Below are 24,472 nucleotides of genomic sequence, written 5' to 3' on the forward strand. Positions count from 1 at the left end.
TTTGATGGAAGTCCAGGGGCCCCTCTGCCGTGGACTCCCCTCCCCACCCTACAAGCCTGGGGAAGGTTTGAGATGAGATCACTTGTTTTCCTTCAGGCACAGAGCAGGGTACAGAAGATATGATGATGAATAGAATAGACATGGCCCTCAAAGGTCTCACAGTCTAATAGGGAGGGCATCGTACCCTGTACGATGGCAGAAGTATCCAGTTGGCCTGAAGAAGAGGGGAGAGCGATTACTACTCCCAGTGGTGGAGAAAACCACTCAGAAAGGGAGATGTAAGAGCTGGGATTTCAGGACAGGTGCAATGCTCAGTTCTACCCACTAGATCTCAAGCATGTTCCTGGAACTCTTTATCTTGGGTTATCTCTTGACCAAAAAGGCAGAGTAGTTATCTCCTGTGTGGCACAGAATTAATACTTTCATTTGCAGAGCTGAGATCCAATGGTCCTAAGATTATCGAGTAAACGTATCCCCTTGAAACACAGCCCTGCAGAGTGCAGCCTTTTTCCTGCAGTACATGAAGAAGAGAGATCTCCACCCAAGTGTTCTCCAGCTATCTGGATTTGTTTCATACCTGTGGAGACAGGGGATGACCTGATGACCCCCAGCAGTAGCATCCTGCCTCTTATCTTTCTCCCTATTATCCAGCAATAACAGCAACCTCTTATATTGTCTCACAATCCACCAGTTCAAGCCCACATCGCTATCTCCTATGACCATCAGATCGCCAGATGTGACTGCCTCTGCTTTCCTCTCCAGAGAAACTGGAGGCTACTTTGGTTCCAACACAGTGGAGGAAAAAAGTGGGGGAGAACGGATGATCATCTCCCACTCCCAGGCAATTTTAGCATCCTCACTCCTCCTGCCCCCCTCCCTCCCATCGAAGTCAAACAAAGCCAACCATTCTATCCCGATCTGTCCCTTTCCCCTGCACTATATAAAGCTAGCCACAGATGGCATGCACGGATTGATGCTCCAAAACTCCCCAGTGGCCACTCTCTTCCATCAAGCTGGTTCCTAAATCTGTGGATACAGCAGACTTCAGAAGAGGAAGCAGCGTGATCACGCAGCATGAGCCTTGGCACAATGGAGTCTGGGCTGTGCCAGGGCTATGAGGCCCAAGTCTCACCCACTCTGATGCAGCACTCAGAATGGCATCTGGTTGCCCCGTTGCCCACGTGATGGGATCCTCGTGCTAAAAGCCAAGTTTCTTTCTTCAGTGTTCTCTGGGTAGTAGGTCAAGAAAATCATGATAAAGTAAGGAGAGAGGAAAAATGGTAATGTTCAGGGAACAGTAATTGAGGGACGTGGAGGAAACAAAAACTTGAATCCTTCCTTCTCTACTCATTCATTTTCCTGCATACACCTTCCAGACGGGGCTCTTGGGGAGGGCCAGCCAAGGAAATAAAATAAAGGTTTTGGAGGATGGAGGTCTTTTCTTCCTTGGGAGCTTTGGTACTGCTCCCAGTAACCCTGCCCCCAATCATCCTAGATTCCATCCCAAAGCACTTAACCATAATACTGATGTTATTTATTTATTATGTTTCAAGCACTGTGGAAAATGTGTTATTCTCATTTCTTCATTCCATCTTCAGGCAAAAGTGAAGGCCAGGATTATTTTCCCCCATTTCTCAGAAGAGAAAACAGAGATGCTGTAGAAGTTGCCGAAATCACACAGCTCTTAGATAGTGGAACCAAGATTCTAATCCACCTCTGCAGGATTTCAAAGACTTCTTCCCTAAAGAATCTCATCAGCCCAAACTAGCTGTCATAACAGAGCAAAAAGGCATTACCTGAAGCTTACTATCTGGCAGATATTTACATTTTAATAGCCTGTCTCTTAATGAGGCTTCAATGAGCAAAGAAATGAATTGCTTGTAATGCTATTTGGGGCACTGTAATAGGTCACAGAGGAAATACATGGGGTTAGGAGTGTCTCAAATAATAGTGTGTAGACTATCGTCTATCTCGACTCCATATAATGAAGCCAGGCCCATCCGAAGGAAGGTTGAAGCTACTGCTTTGCATTTATTCCATTAGAAACTCTGCTTACTAGGGGTTATGAGCAAAAGAAGCTTCGTTTGGATAGAGGCAAGTCTTCCCAGTGAGGAAGCCTGTGGAAGTCTGGGAGATGGCTTTATTATATACCTGCGGATGCGTGTGCTCACGTGCACACACACACACACACACACACACAGCTCTCACACCCTCCAGCTTGGGAGGGATTCAGTCCTACCTAATCTCAAAGAGATGAACAAGGTGATTTCCCAAGAGAATGCCTGGCCTCAACTTGGAACCATTAAGTTTGACTTGGAATATTCTATTTCATTTCCCAGAATTTCCTAAAGACACACATGTAGTTGGCATTTTCTGTCCTTAAAACAACATTAGATAAGCAAGGCAAGAGGCTTCCAACACATTTTTTGAAAAGAAAAACATTTTTCCAGACTTGGGTTAAGAATGAGCTGTCCAGCCAGTAACATTTGGGGATTCAATTGCCCCCCTCCCCCAGACATCCAGATCCCCCCACAAACCCCAAGTTTGATTTTCTGTCCTCCTGGATCAAGCCTCCTAGGAAATTATCTTTTGACAGGCTACCAAATGCAACACCTTGAAAGTAAACAGCAGGTCCAAAGTCCTTTATTTGTCTTTGTCTCTTCCCCCTGGCTGTGTGGAGATCATCTCGGGTAGAGGGAGGAAGACACGATTGGTGCTGACCTGCTAGGCTCCTGGGACTGCCAGAGGCTGGTTGCCAGTTCTTTCCTCTGGTGCTCACGCTTTTTCACCCCGTCCCTCTTGGAGTGCTCCAGTGCCTCCCGACCTGAAAGGGAGGGGAGAGAGAAGCACAGTTGCAAGAGGACTACAGAGGCAACATTCCATCAACAGGCACCCTGCCATATGCAGATCAATAATGAAAGGAAATCTAAATGGGACTTCAACGCTTTCATTCCAGAGATATGAATGCAAGTGAGCTAGATGAGTTTGGGTTAGATATCCCAGGATTACCTTTCCATTCCTCTTCATCAGTTTAGCACAGGGAGGAAGCTCTGAAAGTTCTAGTTCCATCCTACCAACAAAGATGGACATTCCTTGACAAATGCTTTCCTAATTAGCAGTTGGTCACCCAAGGTACACATTTGTCCTAGGGACATTTGTACCTAAGAAAGAATGCTCCAACTAGTCAATGCTTGACCTCAAAGTAAAAGCCAACATCCCTATTATAATTTCCTATAAGCCCTGTAGCACTTTGTCCTCTTCCCCAGCTTCTCTGACCTCATTTCTTACTGATTTGCTATCCAGGTTCCCCACTCACTCCCCTCCAGCCCAAATGTTTTACTTACCAAATCGCCCAGTTGAGTCTTACTCCTGGCTATTCTTTCAGACCTGACCAATATTTCCTCGGAAGGCTCCTTGGCTCACTCCCCTACTACATCAAGTCATTGTTCAAAGAGGCTTCCCCTAGTTTTCTAATGCAAAGTTCATCTGGCCCCATCCCGTGCCCACTCCCATACTCTCCCCAAACCCTGAACTCTCTTTTCTTCCTCCACAGCACTGGTCCTTTTATAACATACTGCATACTTTAGTTGTTTATTATGCTTATGACTTATTTTCCTTTATCTTCATACCCTATTAGAATGCTAACTTACAGCAGCAGGGATTTGGGGGTTCCTTCATCACTGATGTATCCCAAAAGTCTAGGATAATGACTTCTGCATAATAGATGCTCAAGAAATATTGGCTGAACTAATGCTGAGTGTAAGGATGTACTTCTCCTGGAGAAATTTCAAACACTCTCTAGAACTAGATCCGCCTCCACCCGTATTCCAGGCAGTCAGGTCCACCCCTGCAGGTGCAGTGGCTCTAAAAGGAGAGCAAGCCCCCCATGCTTCCTGTGTTCCCCACAGCTTAAATCCCCCCTCCCTTCCCCCTTCTACTTTCCTTTACACATGTCACACTCTGTGCTCACACTTAAAATGAATCTTAGCACCTTTCAACCTCTTGATTCATTTCATTGTAAGCTTCAGGTACAATAACCCTCTGTTTGCTTCTCTACTTGCTTAAAGTTCAGACTTTCTTCCCCTATTCTATGGCTTTGGTCTCTTGGGGCCTCATGCCACCCAGTTCTGCTCGGATGCTGGGTTCCTCTGCCTGACAACAAACCCACACGCACCCTGCTCTGCAGAGGGCAAGCTTGTACCCTAGGCAAGTAACCCCCTTGGATGTATCTCCATTCATTGTTACCAGTAATACCTGAACACATTTAAATCAGTAGCTCCAAGCTCTCGGCATCATCAGGAAACAAGTTTAATAAAGAGTATGACGCACAATTAGGCCTCTGTGTCTTCTGAGTGTCAGAACTGAAATTGAATTTGTACATCAACATGGCAAGTGCAAAACATGTAAAACCTGAAGCCACAATGATCACAAATCATCCCCAAACTGCACATGTGTTTTACAGAAAATTTCTCCTGGTCTAACTCTATCTGACAGCAAAAATCAAATTGTACTTTAGTTTTCAACAGCTACTCAATCTCCAAGAGAGGCAACCATTCTTAAACTGTCAACAGCCATACTGCCAACTCTACAGCATGGAAACTCTGAGCGCCCCAGACCAAGGCAAGGATGATGTGTTTACGCGGTACACTCTGCAGGCCCATTGCGTCTGGGAAACTTCAGCATCCACATTAATCACAAACTCCTCCCAGTGGAACCCCAGTCTACAGGACCCACCTGCCTCACACTTCAAGGTTCTATTCTTTTCCCTCCCTTCCCATGATATAAAAATGCTACCTATCATGTGTGTATCACTGTGGTGACTCCAGAGGACATTTCCTTCCATGTCTTAATCTTACTCCCATATGGATGCTGCAGAGTGGGCATTATTGTTCCCATATTAGGAAAGTAGTAACTGAAGTTCTGAAGAAGGTATAAGGGACTTGTGCAAGGCTCACAACTGGGACATGGTGAGTTAGGTTCGAACCCAGGTCCTCGATAGCACAGCCAGGGCTCAACCTGACTTCGTACTCAGTACTTGGCGTTCTTCAGCTCCCCAGTTAATACTTCTGCAGATAAACTCTTTCCATGCTAGCAACATGCTTCTTCTGGTTCTAACTGCATATCAATGCTACCCTGTTTTTGGACACGCAATGCATTTATTTTAGTTCCAACACCAAACATCCTGTGTTCGGTCACCCTTCCTCTTTTGTGTCTTGATTCACACGTTGACTATTGCACTTGTTATATTGTCCCACAGTTATTTGCCTGTGCATCTGTCTCCCCCTAAGGGGTCCTCCAGAACAGGGGCTGCATCTCAGCTCTATTCCCCCCAGATTTTAGCACAGTGCCTGATACAAGTGTTTTCAATAAAGATATGTCATTTTTGAGATGTCAAATGCATGACAATTGTGCCCAAGAGATGAAGGAGGATCCCTCAGAGTCCACATTCACAGCCTTCCCCATGGCACACTCGAGCTATCATAGCCCTCCAGAGCTCACCAGGAAGAGGCAGACTGTGCAGCCACAGCCCACTTTGGCATCAAAAGGCCGGTGGACCTTCAGTACTGTTGCCCCAGGAGTCTTTGGAGAAACTTGACTTAGGGACGAGTTGATAGGGAAAGAGACACAGGAGAGATGTGCCAAGAGCACAGGGGGAAGGCGGGGGGGTGCCAGAAGGAGCTTCAGCTAGAACTCCAGTCTTTACCATGATGGTCCTGAGAAGTTTCTGTCTGTGCTAAGAGTGATCAGACTCTGAGGCCCCCAGGAGGAAAGCAACAACTGAATCAAGAAAAAGCTTATACCTCAATCTGGAATAGTTTCTCGAGAAGCAGAACCCCAGGCTCCCTGAAAAGTGGCCCAGTCATAGCTGTTTTTTTATTTTATTTTATTTTATTTATTCATGAGAGAAAGAGAGAGAGAGAGAGAGAGAGAGAGAGAGAGAAGCAGGCTCGCTGCAAGGAGCCTGATGTGGGACTCAATCCCAGACCTCCAGATCACGCCATGAGCTGGAGGCAGATGCTCAACTGCTGAGCCACCCAGGCATCCCTATAGTTGGTTTTATCTCCATAAAGTTTTGTTCCAAATTCCTCTTCCAGCTGGGGCCTCCATCCTACAAGTTTGTGCACATGCACGCACACGCACACACATACGCAAACCATCTCTGGGGACAGAGTTCAAAGATCTATCACATGACATGACCTAGAACGTTCCCAGCTCTCTGTACAAATTAGTTAAATTCAAGTAATTCAATTAATGTGTTAGGGTCTCCTATGTGTCCAGCAATACTCAGGACATACAAACCTGAATAGATAGGGTTCGTGCCCTGATGGAGCTCTCAGTCAAGGAGATCAAGTAGAAGCCATATTAAAGTAGAGACTTTATCACAAGTAATACAATGCTATGGGATTAAGGGAAGGGAGAAATTAATTCCTCCCAAGGAGAACAAGAATTCCTGGTAAAGTTGGTGTGACTTAAGCAGGGCCTGGAAGCATGGCATTGGGGCTGGTCACTTAGGTGTCCATGCAGAACTCCTGTCCCTTTCATATCTCCATTCCAAGGAGGAACTCAGACAGGACTAGTAGGTTCTCCCAAGGACAGTAAAAGTCAACCAGAAAGCCAAAAAGCAAAGACTGTGGGCTCAGGGTCGTCCCAATTTTGGAGTGGGGATGATGCTAGCCCACTAAACCAACTCACTTAGGAATGGTGAGCACTCCAGATATTAAAGGAAAGTCTAAATATGGAATGCTTAGAACAGAACCTGGATGAAATTGTTCTGTAGCACCTTTTTTTTTCTTACCGGCACCATCTTCCACTCTTTCACATTCACTTTCCAACTTGTTCCCCATGCCAGGCCTGCTCCCACTCCCGGTATCAGATCTAGACACAGGAACTTTAACAGGAAATCGTGAAGGGAGGCAGAGTTCTATGGGACTAGGAGCGCTCGGGACATGTCAGAGGATGAGGAATACTTCCATACTGCTTCCCAGGGAGCAAGTGAGTGAGGATAGTGGGAGGCAGTGTCGCCAGAGTGTGTGGGGATCAGAGTATTTGGGGCTGTGAATGCTGAGCCGAGGAGTTTCGAGTGGATGATGGACCACTGAAGGCTTCTGAGGAGTGAATTGATCTAATCGTGTCTCTGCTGGCTTTCCCAAGACCTATGTCCTTACCTCAGGAAGTAACCACTTGCACAGTCAATTCTATCTGTAAAGATGGAGAAGGCCTTTGCTGCCTCTGTGGTCTACACTCCATGTGGGTGCCTGGAACTTGGCCTTTATGTGGTATCTGAGGGCCTTCAATGCCGAATACTCAACTAGACATTGAGCACTGACAGGTGAACCCCAGGTGAGCCCTGATGTGACTGTGTCAGCCCTTGGTGAGACACCAGCAGGCCTGTCTGTGCAGACCCTTCTGCCAACAGTCTTCAGGTTCCCAGATGGCACAGGCCAGGCCAATATGGTATATCTCCTCTCATCCACAACACGTATTCTCCATCTTTACTGAAAGCCCCCAAGAAGAATATGTTGCTTCTTCAGTGGGATGCAGTGATTTTCATCACAAATGTATGGTATTAACCAAACCATGGGGAAGAGTTTCCACTGAGCTACGCATATTCCCTTGCGTAGCCCAAATGGTAACATGTGTTAGCCGGTGGGGAGCCACAAATAACCCCTCCTTGGCATGTGAGGGCATTCCAGTAAAAGCAAGCACACCCGAATCATCAGAGGCACGAATGAATAGCGGTGTGGTCAGTCTTGCTCATTGAAGAGAAAGAAAGTGCAACTGATATTACCTGGCAAGTTATATTGAAATCCTCCAGCCTGGAATCTCAGGATTGATAGGCTTGGGTGGAGCTGGGGCCGAATCTGTGAAGTAAATAGAAGTAAGGCCTTTTTTTCTTCTTCTTCTGGTTTCTGGGTTATCAGGGACTAGAAGTGTTTCCATGGCAAAATAAATAATCTGATAGTTACAAGGAACATATTTTTTAAAACATAAAAATGGGACATATGGTTTGACAAGTATGAGTGTACTTTGGAAAATATAAGGAGGGGGAAAACAGCATGTAAAATTGCAGCTGTTCCTGAAAAATCTTTAGCATGTGGTCACCTTCACACGGTGCCCTTACTGAAGAGAAATAGAGTATATGTAATCCGGGATAAGCCAATTAACACAAATCACTAATTGCAACTATGGCTAACCTCTGGTCTTTGTGTAAGAAGAATTCATCAGCGCTGCTCCGGGGAGCCTCTTCGGTGACTCTGGGCTCTGAAGCTAGTCACTCCGAGGTCTCGGCCTCCTGCAAGCAAGCGAAGGAGCCTTCATTTCTGCAGGAGACTAACAAAACTCTGGCCACTGTAGCCTTTGGTGAGCAGACTCAGAGGCTAATCAAGTGAAAGGGAAATTAGACACCGTCCTCCGAGAGAGCTTACCCTGAGAGATTTATCCATTCCTTTTTTCCTGAACAATTTAGACCAGAAGAAGGGAACAGCTTTCCTTACTACCTAGGAATTGCTTTATTATCATCTGCAAAACACATAGATGGTTTTGTCTGCCCCGATATACACATACACACACCTTCATCACGGTTCCCTCCTCCCAACACCTCTCTCTCTCTCTCTCTCTCTCTCTCTCTCTGACACACACACACACACACACACACACACACACAGGATGTAAGAGCAGGCTCCATTTGGTTGTAGCTCCTGGGAGGGATGCAAAACGGAGCCAAATTTGCATAGTATGCCAGACAAGCCCTCCGGCCCCTGAAACTTCACACCTGTCTCCTGCCAGTACCCAAAGTGCCATCTGCTTCTCTGGGAAAGCCAGACACAAGGCCCCCTCTTTATGCCTTTGGTAGATGATGAGAAAATCTGGCATGGGGAGCCTTAATTGCTCAAAAATAACTCCATGGTACGTAACATACAGTTACATGAAGATCCGAAGAAAAAGCCTTGGCAGTCTTTTTACAAACATTCAGGATAATGGTTGGGGCATGCAAAAGGGAAACTATTTAAGGACTCAACCTAGTCCCAAATTATTCCCACTGCCAAGAGCTCTACAAGTGAGGCGTTGTGTGTGTGGTAGAGAGTCCCACGAAGAAAGGAAGATGAGGCATGGAGGCAGGATCGTATTTTTGATCTACTCCACTCTGTTTGAGATGCTCTCCTAAAGATCTTTCTACCACCCCACACAAACATCAAGTTCACTCACTAGTGCTACCTTTCAAATACAGTTCTACCTCCAGTTATGAGAGCAGAGTGGAGGGAAGTACCCTCTCTCAGGCTTGTACAGCAGGGCCTGAGCAGAGACCAGCCACATAAAATGGGGAGATTTGAGAGAATCGGGAGGGTTTTCAGCCCTGGTTTAAGAACAAAGCTGGTGTGGGGCAGGAGGATACAGGTTTGCCAACAGTGGCACTACTGACATTTGGGGCTGAAAAATAGGATAGTGGTGGAGAGGGCTGTTGTGCGCATTGTAGGATGTTGAGCAGCATCGCTGACCTCTATCCAGTGCATGCCAGGAGCATCCCCTCTCCCAGTGTGACAACCAAAAACACCAAATGACCCCTCGGGAACAAAATCACCCCTTTTGAGAACTACTAAACTGGATGCTCTCTCGAGGTTTCATCAAAGCCCATTATTGGGGTATGTGGGTGGCAGAGAGGGTTCGGAGAGCCTGACATTTATCACAGAGAATAATATTTTCTCGATTATGAGTCTGTCTCCCATTCGATTATAGTTTTGTGAGGACAGGAAACTTTTCCATCCGAGCCCATGGCCTGAAGTATTGAAGCGCTGTGTTAAAGGAATGAATCAGTGACTGAATGAATGGCAGGCTGGATCCCAGGCTCCTTTCCCCATCCCGCGTTCCCTACGCTGAGTGCTGAGTCCTTGTGTTGGTATGGGGACATGATGGGGTGGGGGGGAAATCTTCAGAAAACTAATAAAATAAATGACTAAATAAATGGAACCTCTTGTCTAAAGAACACAGAGATAAGATAAATCATTTTGAGTCCTGGGAAAATTATCTCCACCATCCTGCCCTGGTTTCTCCGTTCAGCCAGAAAACACTTTAATTTATCTTGTGAAATTTTTCATCCGCTAGACGAACATTAAGTATTTCTTTCCTCTCTCTCTCTCTTCTCTCTCTCTCTTTTTTAAATATTCTTCTCTCTACAAAGGTGGGTTGGCTCTCAACTCATTGGAATAAAAGCTCCATTAGCTTCAGTGCACGTAAGGCTTGTGAAGTTGGCCTGGATTCAGGGCCGGCAGAAGGATAAAGAAACCTGACACTCATTCTTCACGTAATTAGAGTTGGTAAAATAAACTGTGTGCATTTCATTAGAGGAATGGATCCATCAGGCCCTGGACAGGGCGGGAATCCCATGCTCACAGCATCAGTCTTTTGTCTCAAATTAAGCCAGAGCTGATAAAAAAAAGAAAAAAAAAAAGTTCCTGTGGAGTCATTGGGAAATACTCCTGTATCCTGCTTCCCATCCCTTCATATCATTTAGTCTCTGAGCCCACATAACCTCTGAGCTGGCTCGAACCCAGCAAACACTACAGTTGTCCTCTTACACATGACACATGTCCTCCGACTGCCCCCAGAGTCCCTGATCAGATGTCTCCCTCCCTCAGTAGCACGATGTCTTTTGCACAGGTGGATCCGGGAACCCACCCTCGGCCAAGAGGGCATTGCTTCCCCATGCTTAGGGAAACCCACACTTTTGACCAGTCGTACAACAAGTAGCAACACGAATGAGACCACTGATTGGAAATCTATAGAGTAACCAATGATTATGAAATAAACTCTCTTTGAAAAGCAAAGAGCCCCTTCCAAAATTCAAGTTATGGTTCTTAGTTGTGTTAGCACCCTCTTCTAAAAACCTAACCCAACCAAAGCCCACCCAGCTTTCCAAAATCCCAGAAGTCCTTCCAAAACTCCGTTCTGTATTCTCGGATGACCAGATGCCACAGTCACAGCTAGGGATGGTCTCTGTCTCTGTCAGCGCTCTCTCTCCTGCCCTCGCTTTGGCTTACTTAAAATCTGGATCACCTCCTCTGATGGTCCTCTGCATCGTCCTTTCCCAGCAAATGTTCCTTTTTTTTTTTTTTTCCATATTTGATCTATAAAACAGAGAGAAAGACAGGTGGCAAAATAAGGCAGGCTACCTAACTGACAAGGGAGCTCTCCACCAACCACGGAAGACCATCTCAAGGAAGAGTCTAGAAGAGGAGCCCTAAGAATAGACAGGGCTGCCAGGAAGTCAAGACAGTGTCCGAAGGAGACAGGCTGAGGAGGAGGTGACCGAAGCTGTTTCGTCGGGAGACACCAGCGAGCAGCGGGGCGGTCACCCTTCCCACCACAGGCAGGGCTCCGAGGTCCTGGGGCTGCGCCCTTGTGCCCCATGGTGACGGTCAAGGACGACAGCCAAGCCCACTGGGTCAGCCGATGAGAGGGTGTCTCCGATGACACAAGCTGAGGAACACGGCGATCACCATTTCTGGGGGTCTTTCAAGCTAGGAGAGACCGTCATCTATCGATGCAGGGAGAACAAGACTGAGCTGGCTGGGACGAGTTCCTAGGAGCGTCCCTAACTCTAGAAAACCATGAAACTGTAGGAATTCTGCTCAGGACGGAGGCAGCTCCAGAGCAGGTTTGGGGTGAGGACTGTGCCCAGTGGCCCTGCGGCCCGCTCCAGCTGGGGTCCCCTCTGGCTTAAACACCCTCCTATTTCCCCATAGTCCTGGTGGATCTATTTTGTGGTGTTTTCTCTCGCTCCTTATCTCGGTGACAGTGGAGTGTGTGTGTCTCTGTACGTGTGCATTTCTCTGGCCATTTGCTTCCGGGAAGGCTTCCAGAGACATCTCCATGAGTATGGAAGCTTCAGCAGAGTCAGGGGGCAGACAGAGACGGCCTTGGGGTGGGGAGGGGGTCTGTTCATGCTTCTGCCTTCTCTTCTCCATGAACTCAGCTATTTGGCATCCGTGACGTCTCTCCCATTAAGCTCACTGGAGGGTTTGGGGGCAGCTCCTCTTCCCTGCTGTGCTTTGTACGCCGTCCTCCCTCTCTCCCTCCTCACCCCCTCCTATTTTCTGCTCTCCTTTTCCCCTCTGGTTTCTTCAATTTCAATGAGTTTATTGGCATGACGAATGTTGCCAAAGCCAATAGCACTGAGTCTCAGTGTCTGGGGATGGATTTCACAGTGGGAAGGGGGTGACCGGGGCCTCGGACCACATTCCCACTGTGGGTTTCTGCTTCAGTCTGAGGTGGTGGCAGGCTGCCAGGGGCCTTGTTCACTTGGGTTTCCAGTCTCAGCTGAACTCACCAGCCTTGTCTCCAGACAGGGAGAAAGTTCTTATTATGGCAGAGGTCATGTCTGGAGCTGTAGGTCTGGGAGGGGTGGGGGCTCCCAGCTTATGTTTTCAAGAAACAATTTAATAAACAAGTCTCACACTGTCCCCTACAAACAGGGCTGTTAAAACTCTAGCCCTCCCACTGACACTGCAAAGCCACAGGCTGGGGCCAGGGTGACAAAGACGGGGCAGGGCTCAGGCCAGGTGTTTACAAGAGATTAGAACAGGTCCTTGACAGTCTTCTAAAGAAGTGAGAGTCTTTTTTGTTTTTTAAGCTTTTATTTATTAATTCCTGAGAGACACAGGGAGAGGCAGAGACACAGGCAGAGGGAGAAGCAGGATCCCTGTGGGCAGCCCGGTATGGGACTCGATCCCAGGACCCCGGGGTCACACCCTGAGCCAAAGGCAGACGCTCAACTGAGGCCCCCAGGTGCCCCTCAATAAGGCAGAGCCTCACCTTTTTCCGTAACCATGCCCCTGAGACACACACAAGATTTAGAGAATGAGAGAGAGCCTGGAGAAAATGGATACGTTGTCACAACTGGCGCCTCCAACATCCATTTCAAGGGAGTCCTAGCTAAGGAAGTCTCCTTCCTAATGAATGAGCCTTATGAGGCTTATCAGGCTCCTATTTTGCCTCTCTCTCCCTCCCTCTCCCTCTCTTGGGCACTTCAGCTGATGGAAATGTCTATTTGCCATGAAAATCAACTCTGGAAAACGTCACAGCAAGGGACTTTTTTTTCCCCCTGGCCGCCCCAAGATGGATCTGCTCCATAGGATGCCCCAGATCATTGCATTCGGTAATTTCATTCTGCTGATGATCTATTTCTTATACGATCAATATGATAAATGCGACGGAGAGCCAAGTGGGTTACGCCGAGGCTGGTGAAGTGGAGAAGGGAGGCGAGCGCTGGGCTGGTGCGCTGTGTGTCTCATGAAGCAGAAAAGCAATTCAGTCAGACTAGAGGCCACAGACAGGGCCGTGTAGTCTCCCTGCTAAATGCAAATGATGCGACTACAGTCCCCCCAACCCCCGGGCCCAAATGGGGGGAAAGGGGCGGGGGAGAGGCGGCCAGCCCCACTGTCTGGGGTCCTAGCATTCCCTTAGGAACCCACAGGCAGTCTGCAGGCCGCAAGCCTGTTGGGTGGGGGGGCAGGAGGGGCGCTGGGCCAGAAGAATTAGAGTTTTGCTTCAATAATTGGGGCTAAAGGCAAGCCCCCCCCTTGCTGACCCAGCCGTGCCTCGGAGCACTGCCAGTTTTATTTTATTTATTTATTTATTTATTTATGATAGTCACACAGAGAGAGAGAGAGAGAGAGAGGCAGAGACACAGGCAGAGGGAGAAGCAGGCTCCATGCACTGGGACCCCGACGTGGGATTCGATCCCGGGTCTCCAGGATCGCGCCCTGAGCCAAAGGCAGGCGCCAAACCGCTGCACCACCCAGGGATCCCGCACTGTCAGTTTTAAAACACGGTACCAAGGCCCAGGCACCTGCAGCGGAGAACCACAGGGGAGCAGCTGAACCATGAGAACCCCCTCCTCTTCTCTGAGCATCAGGGATCCCCACCTTGGCTCCCTGTTAGCAAACAGTTTGGCCGTCCACATTGTTATTTTGCGCCGGGGTCTTCTGTTCTCCCGCACGAGCCACGCATCTAGAGGTCCCCAGACAAGCCGTCGGACTCTCTGCATCGAAGCTTCGTCGTGTGTTCTGGGGGATCAATTATATCTCTGCTGTTGCTGGAGAGTGTCTTAAAGAAGATGGAATGAAATCGTGGAGCATGTCGTGGGCCCAACGCGTGAGCTGCTGGCTGTGGAGCCGCTGTACAGCCTCTAAAATGAGAAAGAGGGGCTCGCTGCCCTCAGAGAGTTGAGAGATTAATGGGGAAAGGGGTCAAATGCATAATAAAAAGAAGTGGGACAAGTTCACGAGGAAGAAAGAGTCCTCGACCAGGAGGCGCACACTCTGACCTGCAGCCCGGGCTCCTCCACTCTCTCGTTTCATGATCTCACACGTTTCTGCTCCGAGCTGGGCCTCAATTTCCCCAAAGGAACATGAGACAGTTGGGCCATCCCTGGGGCCACCCGGCTCGGACATTTTTATGACGCCGTGACAACTTGGGCCCTAAGGTGGGGGCCGATGTTCAAGAGTGATGGGGGCTCCGGAAGGACATGAGGCAGAGCTAGATTCTAGAACAGGGAAGGGCAAGCTTCCATGTTCAAAATCAAATGACAGGGACATTACAAATGTGGAAAATTAACTTTTCTGAGTCCTCAGGATGGGGCACCAGAGTCCTGATCAAGCAGAAGTAGCTGGAAGCAAGAGAAGAAGAAGAAGGAGCAAGGTAAAGAGGTATGGAAGGTGCCTTGGCTTCTGAGCCCTTGTCTTGGGGGGAGGAGTGGGCCGGGCTGCCCAATGGGTGGGCTCCTCCCAGGGGAGCTGAGAGGAGCCTGGCCTGCTGCCCTCTCACCCTCCCACCTGTGTCACAAGGACCTCAGCCTTAAGAGTCTTTCTCAGGAGAAGTGGCTCTGTCACAACAATGCTACTGTTTCTTATGTTCTCTCAGGAAATTAAATTGGAAGTGGCTCAGCCCTGCTCATGTTTGATCCCTCACAGACACTGTCTCCTCCTGCAGAAGGCCAGAGAGGGCCGGGGAAGGTCAGTGAGGCGGTGCCAAGGTGGGGGCTGTCTTGGTGCCATTGTGGGATGGATTCCAGCAGCTGGGCACCTCCCCGCCCTCCCACACCCCCTACACGTGGAAGGTTGGTCTCCGGGGAGGGGCAGGCCCAAGCCCCCTTCCTCCATTTTCTCCTGTAGATGGCAGAAGCTGTGAGGAGATCTTCACTGGAAATGTTGATTAGGGGGCCACTGCTCCGAGGGCAGAGCTGGGAACTGTGACCCAACCAATCCCCCCAGGCATGAGAGGCCCATGTGAAAGTGTCAGGATGCCTCACCTGACAGACCTGCATCTGTCAGAGGTGTATCTTAGATGGTGTTCGAGATGGCCATTCACTTATCCATGTGGCGCACTCTCGCCTACTGGGAAATGTTGCTCCAAAGCCCTAAGGTTCTGCGTCACTCATCTCTGACTGGGATGGCGGAGGCCCGTCCAGGGTCGGAGAGACGATAATGAGAAGACCCACAGGTCCAGACCAATGTGGGAGGTCCGTGCCTCTTGGAAGTTGGTGGGGGCCTGAGCCGGGAGAGGGGCCACCCATGGGCAGATGTCATGCCACATGCAGCCGTTTGCAAATTCAGAAAAGATATAAAACATTAGGGGGGTGCCTGGGTGGCTCAGTCAGCTAAGCACCTGCCTTCTGCTCAGGTCATGACCCCCGGGTCCTGGGATCAAGCCCCACATCGGGCTCCCTGCTCAGCGGGGAGTCTGCCTCTCTCTCTCCTTCTGCCCCTCACCCTGCTTGTGCTCACTCTCTTTCTAAAATAAATAAATAAATAAATAAATAAATAAATAAATAAATAAAATCGATCTTAAAAAAAAAAAAGAAATAAGACTTTAAAAAGTGGAAATGACTTATTTTAGTCAAAGCTTCTTCATTTCATCTCCATCCAAATACCTCAGCAAGTGTCATGTTCAGAAAAGAGAGCAGAGTGGTGTCAAGGATCAAAGGCAAGGCCTTCTGTCTCTGACCTGCGTGAAATGAATTGTCCAGACTGACAGCTTTGGCTTCCTTATCGGTGGCTGAGGATCACCAGCCAAGCCAAAAAAAAAAAAAAAAAAAAAAAATGTGTGGGCTTGCCATCCAAGAAGAGAGATCTCTCATTCTTCCCCACTCTTCCTCCTTCTGAGGAGTTCATTTTCTCTTGACTTTACTTAAGCTTCTTTGGGTTCTCGGCCTTGACGAGATTTTTTTAACTTGCTCTGCCAGCAGCCCAAGCTGTTCTACTTTTGTTGGTAATGAGTTCAATTCACATGAGAAGCCAGAGCTTAACTTCTGAGGCATTCGGGCAAGTCCCAGGCGACTTGTCTACAAGTGCCACTTGTCTGAGAATTCCTCTCAAGCCCTGGGACAATTTAGACTTCACTTTCTCCAGAACTCTCCAGACTCTCGATACTCCAGAATAACCAACACCAAAAATCAAAGGGAATTTTCCAATGGGAAGACTTCCAAAGTCACCAAAGACTTGAATTACCTTTCCATAATTGGGAAAGTCCACCAAATAGCAGAGAAATGATCTCTTTCTTTTTCCTCCAGCTTGCTAATCAAAATACTGTCTGCTCCCAATCCAAGGAATGTCATGAGGCCTATTCCCAACGAGCTCAACCCCAGTAATTGGAAGCAGTCCTGCCTCCCCTTTGGTCTTGGGTATTTTCATCGTTGGACTGTTTGAGCCAAGACTTACATTTTGCCAAGGAAAACTTTCCTTTGAAACCTCCATCTTATCCAAACAGAAAGTTGGAATTGACTCTTGGCAGCTCCAGAGATAGCTCTGAGTTATGAAAAATAGTACTTTTGTGTCAGCCAATCCTTGAGATTGTCCCCAGTCTGGGGTGTTGGGGGAGAAGCCTTGCATATGAACCCATCTTTCCTTCCTGTAAACTGATAAATCCAATGCATCTGTAACAAGCTCAGAGACTTGCTGTGTGGCCACATGTCCAGTTTCTTTGACTGTGACCTCCAAATCCTTCTGCTCAAAGAGGTTTGTGAGGCAAAAGAGTGAGGGGCACTTCAGTGACAGGGAAGAACCTTGGGGAGTGGAGCATGTATTCATAAAGGGAACCATGCTCATAGTCAGAAGCCGATGAAAATATGGGAAGCAGTGGGGAGCCTGCTTCTCCCCCTACTCATGCTCACTCTTTCTCTCTCTCTCTCTCTCAAATAAATAAGACCTTTAAAAGCAACAACAAAAAAAGAAGAACCGTAGAATCTCATAATGAAACATGACCTGAAAGCCCATTGAGTCGGATGGCCCATCTCACGCTAGAATGCCCACACAGCGCAGTACATACCAACGATGGGATGTCATAGCCAAGAGCACAGCTTGACATGCAGGACATGCAGGACATGCAGGACAGCACGGGGTCACATCCTCCGAAGTGCTAACACATAGCAAGGCACATAAACCACTTTGCCAGTTTAGGGGATGACAGGTGGTTAAGATTATGGGCTCAGAATGCTTGGAATTCGACTCCTTGAGTCTAGACCCTGGCTCTACCACTTACTCCTAGGTGACCTTGGGCAACTTACCTGACCTGCTTTGCCTCAGTTCCTTATCTGTCAAATAGGGGATAAAGATAGTACCTACCTCCTTTGGTATTTGTGAAATCGAAATGAAGTAATATAGGTAAAGCATCTAGATCCTGCCATCCCACTGAATCAGCCAATAGAGATTCCCTTCATTTAAAAGAACTTTTTATTATAAATGATTCTATATATATACAAAAGGATAATTATCAGGATAATGAGCCTTCATGTATCGAAAGAGTGTAATAAACAGCTCACCTAGCTTCAACAGTGATCAACACATAGTCATTCTTGTTTTATCTACTCCCTATCCACCTCATCCCCACCCCAATTATTTCAAAACGAATCATATTGAATCTTAAATTTTTTCAGGGTATATCTCTAAAAAGGGGGACTTTCTGAAAAATTAATAAATTAATAATTGATTGCACCTAAGTCTCTTAATTTATAGCTTCCCCTTCAATTCTTTCTTTCTACTATTTTCCCCTTGTTACTTTTTAGTCTTGAGGTTAGATCATTCACTGTATAATGTTTCTGACAGTCTGGATTTTGCTGATTGCATATCATTTAACATGTTCCTCTTTCCCTCTGTATTTCCTGTAAATTGATAGTTAGATCTGCAGGCTTGATTGATTCAGGTTCAATAATTTGATAAAATTACTTCATGGGCCGTGGTATGTATTTCTATGAGGAGATTCACAGTGTCTGGTTGGTCCTTTTGTTAGATGTTGGCCGTATCAATGATCATTGTCTAGATTTATTAACTCATTGTCAGGTTGCCAAATAAAATACAGGATGTCCAGTTACATTTGAATTTCAAATAAACAACAAATGATTGTTTAGTGTAAGTATATCCCAAGTGTATATATATATACATATATATATGTATATATATATACACTAAGCAATTATTTGTTGTTCATCTGAAATTTATATTTAACCGGGAGTCCTACATGTTTATTTGCTAAATTTGGCAACCCTAATTAGAGGCTGAAAAATGGTGACATTCTAATTCTATGTGTCCTTCTTTGTTGGTTACAATGCTTTTATACAGAAAAACTTCCCCTTATCTAGTTGATAGATCTGAAATACCAACCGTCTGTGAAAGGAGAATAAATGCTTGATTTTTTCCTTTTATTTATCAATTTAGAAATAATGAGATAGTTCCTTCAATGACCAAGAGAGGTATCCTTATAAACTCACGAATATGAATATGTTTGTTATGAATTTCAATCCGTTGCAGTTATTACCCTTTCTGGTGTTTAAATCTCCCATATCTGGTCAGTGAGAATTTAATCTAGTAGGATCCTGAGTCCTTCTGACATGACACCAGAAGTATTTAGTATTTAGCTTGCTTTTTGATATGACAAGATTTTTCGGGCTCATCTTGTATAATACCAACACTGGATCTGGATCAGGCATTTCTTTAAGAAATCTTGTTTCAAAAGGAAGGAAGGAAGGAAGGAAGGAAGGAAGGAAGGAAGGAAGGAAGGAAGGAAGGAAGGAAGGAAGGAAGAGAAAGAAAGAAAGAAAGAAAGAAAGAAAGAAAGAAAGAGAAGAAGAGGAAGAAAGAAAGAAAGAAAGAAAGAAAGAAAGAAAGAAAGAAAGAAAGAAAGAAAGAAAGAAAGAAGAAAGGAAAGGAAAGAGGAAAGGAAAGGAAAGAGGAAAGGAAAGGAAAGGAAAGGAAAGGAAAGGAAAGGAAAGGAAAGGAAAGGAAAGGAAAGGAAAGGAAAGGAAAGGAAAGGAAAGGAAAGGAAAGGAAAGGAAAGGAAAGGAAAGGAAAGGAAAGGAAAGGAAAGGAAAGGAAAGGAAAGGAAAGGAAAGGAAAGGAAGAAAAGAAAGAAAGAAGAAAGAAAAATCGTGTTTCCTTTTTAGAGAAAATGGTATTTAGAAAACATAATCTGGGAGCTAGGGCTGTTCCATGCTACTGATTGTTCATTTATTTTTTGTCTTCTCCATACAGAGAGTCAGTAAATGTGTATTTTTTAAAAGATAATATATAGGGATGCCTGAGTGGCTCAGCAGTTGAGCGTCTGCCTTTGGCTCAGGGTGTGATCCTGGAGTCCTGGGATCGAGTCCCACATCGGGAGTCTGCTTCTCCCTCTGCCTGTGTCTGTACCTCGATCTGTGTCTCTCATGAATAAATAAACAAAATCTTTAAAATAAAATAAAAGATAATATATATTGGGATTTAATAATAATATTTCCAATACAGATGCAGAACCACAGGTATTTCTTCTCATCAATGGTCTTACATCTGTATGTCCTTTCTCCCATAATAAAAATCCCTATTCTCAAGAACATTCATATAATTTCTTATATACCAACACATACACAAAAAACAATGGTACAGGTTCACATATCCTGCAACCTCAGAATAACAGTAGAACATCACCAATGACAACATGGTTGCAAAAAATAGCTCCAGGTTTTGTTTCATTTTGTACTTCATTTTGTACTTAGGGCATGTCCCACTAGGGATATAAAAAAAATGTACACTTGTTTTTTTAAGTTACTTGAAGTACTTTCTTGGTGTGGTTATGCTCCAACTGGATATACATTTAAATTCTTTTTTTTCCCTTCATTTTACTTTCTAAATTTTTAGGGATTGCTTTTTTTTGTATTTTGTTTTAAGATTATGTAAAAATATTTACATAATTCCAAAGACAAATCTATAAAACATGGTTTATTCAAAGAATTCTAGTGCCTATCCCGGCGTCCTCTACTCTATTTCCTCCCTCCTTTTAAAGGTAAACATGCTATTTTTATGATCTATCCTTTATTGGTTTATCCTTCCATAATTACTTTAATCCAAACAAATACAAAGATATATCTGTATCCTCCTCATTTTTCAAGACTCCACTCCAATATTATTCCTCTGAGGACATACCACCAGGAATAGATTACTCATCAAATTGATTACAGCCAAAAATATATCCTGCCTCGCAATATACTCATATGGTTACTCTAATTGTTTACAGCTAGCCTCCATTCTGACTGTTCATGGCTCTATTCTAATTGGTTGGTGCCTGAGTTTTATCTGATTACAATTGATAGCATTCATGTCTGCCTCCCTTGGTAGTAAAAGTTGCGAGGGTTTCCTAGAAAGCCAAGGCCAAACCAGCCCTCCTTATGCATTTTTTTTTTATTCCATACATCCACCAGCCTCAATGAAAAGTTGTTAAACTGAATGCATAAATCAGTGCTTATTAGACCTGGATAAGCATCCAAATTACCCATCTCACTTTTTCAGCATTTACAAACGTACAGGTTGCCAAGTTCCACCCAAGATCCACTGAATCAGAATCTCCAAAAGTGGTCACCAAGAATGTGGATTAAATAATAAACCATGATCCTGTTTTACAGCCAGTTTGAGAGCCATTGACCAACTGCCGCTCTGCATAAATGCCCCAGTGGAGCACACACAAGCACTGTGCAACAGATGTGTCTCAATAGATTCTTCCCTCTGCTGTTTGAGATGGTGTGAGTCCGTGTTGGTAAAGCCAAAAAGAAAAGCTAGCCAGTCATTTCATTTACCTTGATGATTTTCTTCAGAGGAAATTTAAAGAAGGATGGAGGGTGGGTTTATGCCTTTGAAAGAGAGTTGGTTGCATCTAAAGGTTAATTACTTTTGAAGGTCACACAGTTTGTCAACACCTAGGATGAAACTGGCTTTGTGATCTTCTGGCCCAGAGCTCTGTCACTACTAGCAAAACAGCTGCTTCCCTTTACCAATCCTAGGATTACCCGAGGGCAGAGATGATACAAATCTTCTCATCCCTTCCTGGGCACGTCCATCCCCAGGCATGACTTGAGAGCCAGAGGGGATCTTAGGGATCTAGTCCAATCTCTAAGGTGAGACAATTGTGGCCTGCATCAGAAGGGCAGTGAAAGGCAGCACTAGGACTAGAATCCAACTCTCCTGCCTTCTTGGCCCATCGGGCTTTCTCCTTCCCTGGCTGCATGTATGCTCTTTTTCGTTCTTGGGCCGTCACCGATGACAAACCAAACTCCGGAGGCTGCTTTGTGGTATGAAGGGAGCTGTGTGAGAGTCGCGGACATCTAGTTCAGCCACACCACCCAATATCACATTTCTGCAACTATGTAGAAGGCACGAATCAGACCCTATTCCACTTGTCTAAGCTTCAGTGACAAAAGCCACGGCCAGGCCTGTGTCTAGCAAGTGACAACCAGTGTGAGCTGAGAGGAAGAGACGAGTGGGCTGAGAAAATCCCCTCCTCCTACAATAAGTTTAAATGAGCTCTCCCGTCTGATTTTCCTTGCTCATCCTAGCAGTGAAAAGAGGCAGTGGGTGGGTGGGATGGCCGGGGGCGGGGGGCCTCCGAGAAGTCACAGCACACTTGCTTCCTCGGGGCCTGCCTTTTCGCTTTTATCCCCAAGGCTCTCTAGGCCGGAGATAGTCTAATTGGTGTCCTGGTGGAAGGAGATGGCTGCAGAACTTCATAGAAACAAGGTTTAGGGATTTCTTCCATTGTGTTGGTCTACATAATCCTCACCATTCCCTGTCCCCAGCCCGCAGCAGTCTGAACCAAAGGCAAAAACTAGAGGGGGTCCACTTGGTGCATCTGGTGATTTTGGAAAGCTCCAGGGAGGGAGTCATCATGGTAATCGAATGCATCCATTAAACCCAACACTTTCTTTTTAATCACAGGGAGTAGATGCGTGCACACACACAGACAAGCATGCACACACGCGTGTGCACACACACACACACACACACACGGCTACGATGGCCTGTCTCAATGTATATCCAGGGCTCACTCTGGCCTCTCCAGCTTCAACTGTGTGAGGCAAGGCAACGAATGTATTCAGCCCCCAAGAATGCGGTTATGGGGGATGAAGGGAACCAGAGGGGGTAGACAAACACATGCTGGTGAACTTGAATGTGTGCCAGAGAAGGAGGCAGAAGGGCTTTGAAGGCAAGAGTCCTATAGGGATGCTAATGGTGAGTATTTTATTGTGATTATTCTGGGTCTCTTTTTCTCACTGGGATGCACACAAAACTATGACGTGGGATGGGAGCCTCCCGGCTGCTCACGTATTGCCTTTGGAAAAGAGGTCAGTGGTAGAGAAAAGCTTTCTGCCCAAGGCTTTTGGAGAAATCGTTGCTTGCACTGGATTAAGGTTCAAAAGGAAATTTTAGGCTAAAATTTAAGAATCTTTCAGGCTAAAAGTACTGTAAAACTGTAACAGGTGCCAAGAGTATTAGTAATATATTCTAGGCCTCTTAAAATTTATAAGATGGTAAATGCCTTATCATTAGATGGACTCAAAGAGATAAAGAATGACCACCTACTTGGTCAAGACTTGATTTGGAAATGAGGTCTTTGCAGATGAAATCAAGTTAAATCAAGGTCATACTGGATTAGGGTGGGCCCAGATCCACTGAGCGCTGTCCTTCTAAGGAGGCCGGTGAACACACATGCACACGCTCTACACACGCGCACGTGGATGCAGAGAAGATGGCTATGTGACAAAAAGAGGCGGACAATGACGTGAGGCAGTTACAAACCAAGGACTGCCATGGATTGTGGACAACAGCCAGAAGTTGGAAGAAGTAAGGAAGGCTTCATCCCTAGAGCTTTCAGAGGGTGCAGGGCCCTGCTGACACCTGGACTTCCCACTTCAGCCTTCAGCACTGTGAGAAAAGCAATTGTCATTTTAAGTCACCCAGCTCATGGTCCTTGGTTCTGGCAACTTTAGGAAGCGAACACAAGATCAGACCAAATGCTCCGGAGGGTCTCTTTCCACCACAACAGCTGTAGGCCTAAATCTGGGGGGTTCTTTGTTGGGAGTGGATACGGCAACATCTTTCTGGACTGATTTCCACACAGGCCTGTGATAAGAGAGAAGGAAGCACGGCTGTGGGTGAGAAGTAGGGAAACGTGAAAGCCACTGTGGTCCTGTTGAGAGAGCACCAACCAGACTATCCTTCCCTCAAGAAGGGGTCCAATTTTGTCATACTATGAAATTCTCTCGCACACCCTTCCCCCTCCTCCTCCTCCTTCTCCATGAAAGTGAAAAACTGATGCATACTTTGTGCTTGCTCTAGGGGACAGGAACCAGACCCCAGTCCCCAGAGCTGTCAAGTGGGATTCCTGACTCAGGAGCGCCATTCATTCCCAAACAATTAAGATAATCCAATCAAAGCTGCAGACAGCACGCACTAATGCCATTAGAGGCAAAAATCTCCCCAAAGCAGTTGGGGGGTGGGGGGGAGGGGCAACAAAGCCTAGTGGGCTCATTCTCAAGGTCACTGCCTTCTTCTAGACTGAGTTACCTGAGTCGGATGGCTCTGAGGCAATGCCAGTGGCCTTAGAGGCAGACACCAGTGTCCTTCTGTAGGGAAACCCTGGCCAAAAGTAAAGATAGCATATGCTCAAAGGAAATGGAATCACTCAGAGACTTGAAGGACAGCCCATGCATCTCCACAAACAGTGCATGGGGCTAGACTCAGAAGACAACAGATAGATAGATAGATAGATAGATAGATAGATAGATAGAGATATCCTGGTTTCTCCGTTTATCAGCTGCATCCCCTTGGGCAAAGCACTTAATCTCCTAAACCTCAGTGTTTCATTTAAAACAGGGGGGATCCCTGGGTGGCGCAGCGGTTTGGCGCCTGCCTTTGGCCCAGGGCGCAATCCTGGAGACCAGGGATCGAATCCCATGTCGGGCTCCCGGTGCATGGAGCCTGCTTCTCTCTCTGCCTGTGTCTCTGCCTCTCTCTCTCTCTCTCTGTGTGACTATCATAAATAAATAAAAATTAAAAAGAAAAAAAAATAAAACAGGGACAATTACCCAACTTCCTGTCTTTCTTTGTTGCTCTGAACACTAAAGGTATCAGGATGCAATGCTTCTTGCTTCCCAGAGGAGGAACGCGAGGCCACCTGA

The 24,472-nt window shown here is 46.3% G+C and overlaps 1 long non-coding RNA gene across 1 annotated transcript in view; it reads right to left on the reverse strand.

Annotated features, from left to right (window-relative positions):
• The window catches only part of LOC140635916 (uncharacterized), a 55,853-nt gene extending 47,552 nt beyond the window's left edge, over nucleotides 1-8,301 (reverse strand). Inside the window, exons 1-3 of the long non-coding RNA XR_012033258.1 lie at nucleotides 8,196-8,301; nucleotides 7,790-7,862; nucleotides 2,722-2,824 (exon numbers count right to left, since the gene is read on the reverse strand). This is a non-coding gene — a long non-coding RNA (uncharacterized lncRNA). The remainder of the gene's footprint in view (nucleotides 1-2,721; nucleotides 2,825-7,789; nucleotides 7,863-8,195) is intronic.
• Nucleotides 8,302-24,472: the final 16,171 nt, after the last annotated feature.

Source organism: Canis lupus, chromosome 6, assembly GCF_048164855.1.
Source record: "Canis lupus baileyi chromosome 6, mCanLup2.hap1, whole genome shotgun sequence".
In the NCBI taxonomy this organism is placed as follows: Eukaryota; Metazoa; Chordata; class Mammalia; order Carnivora; family Canidae; genus Canis; species Canis lupus.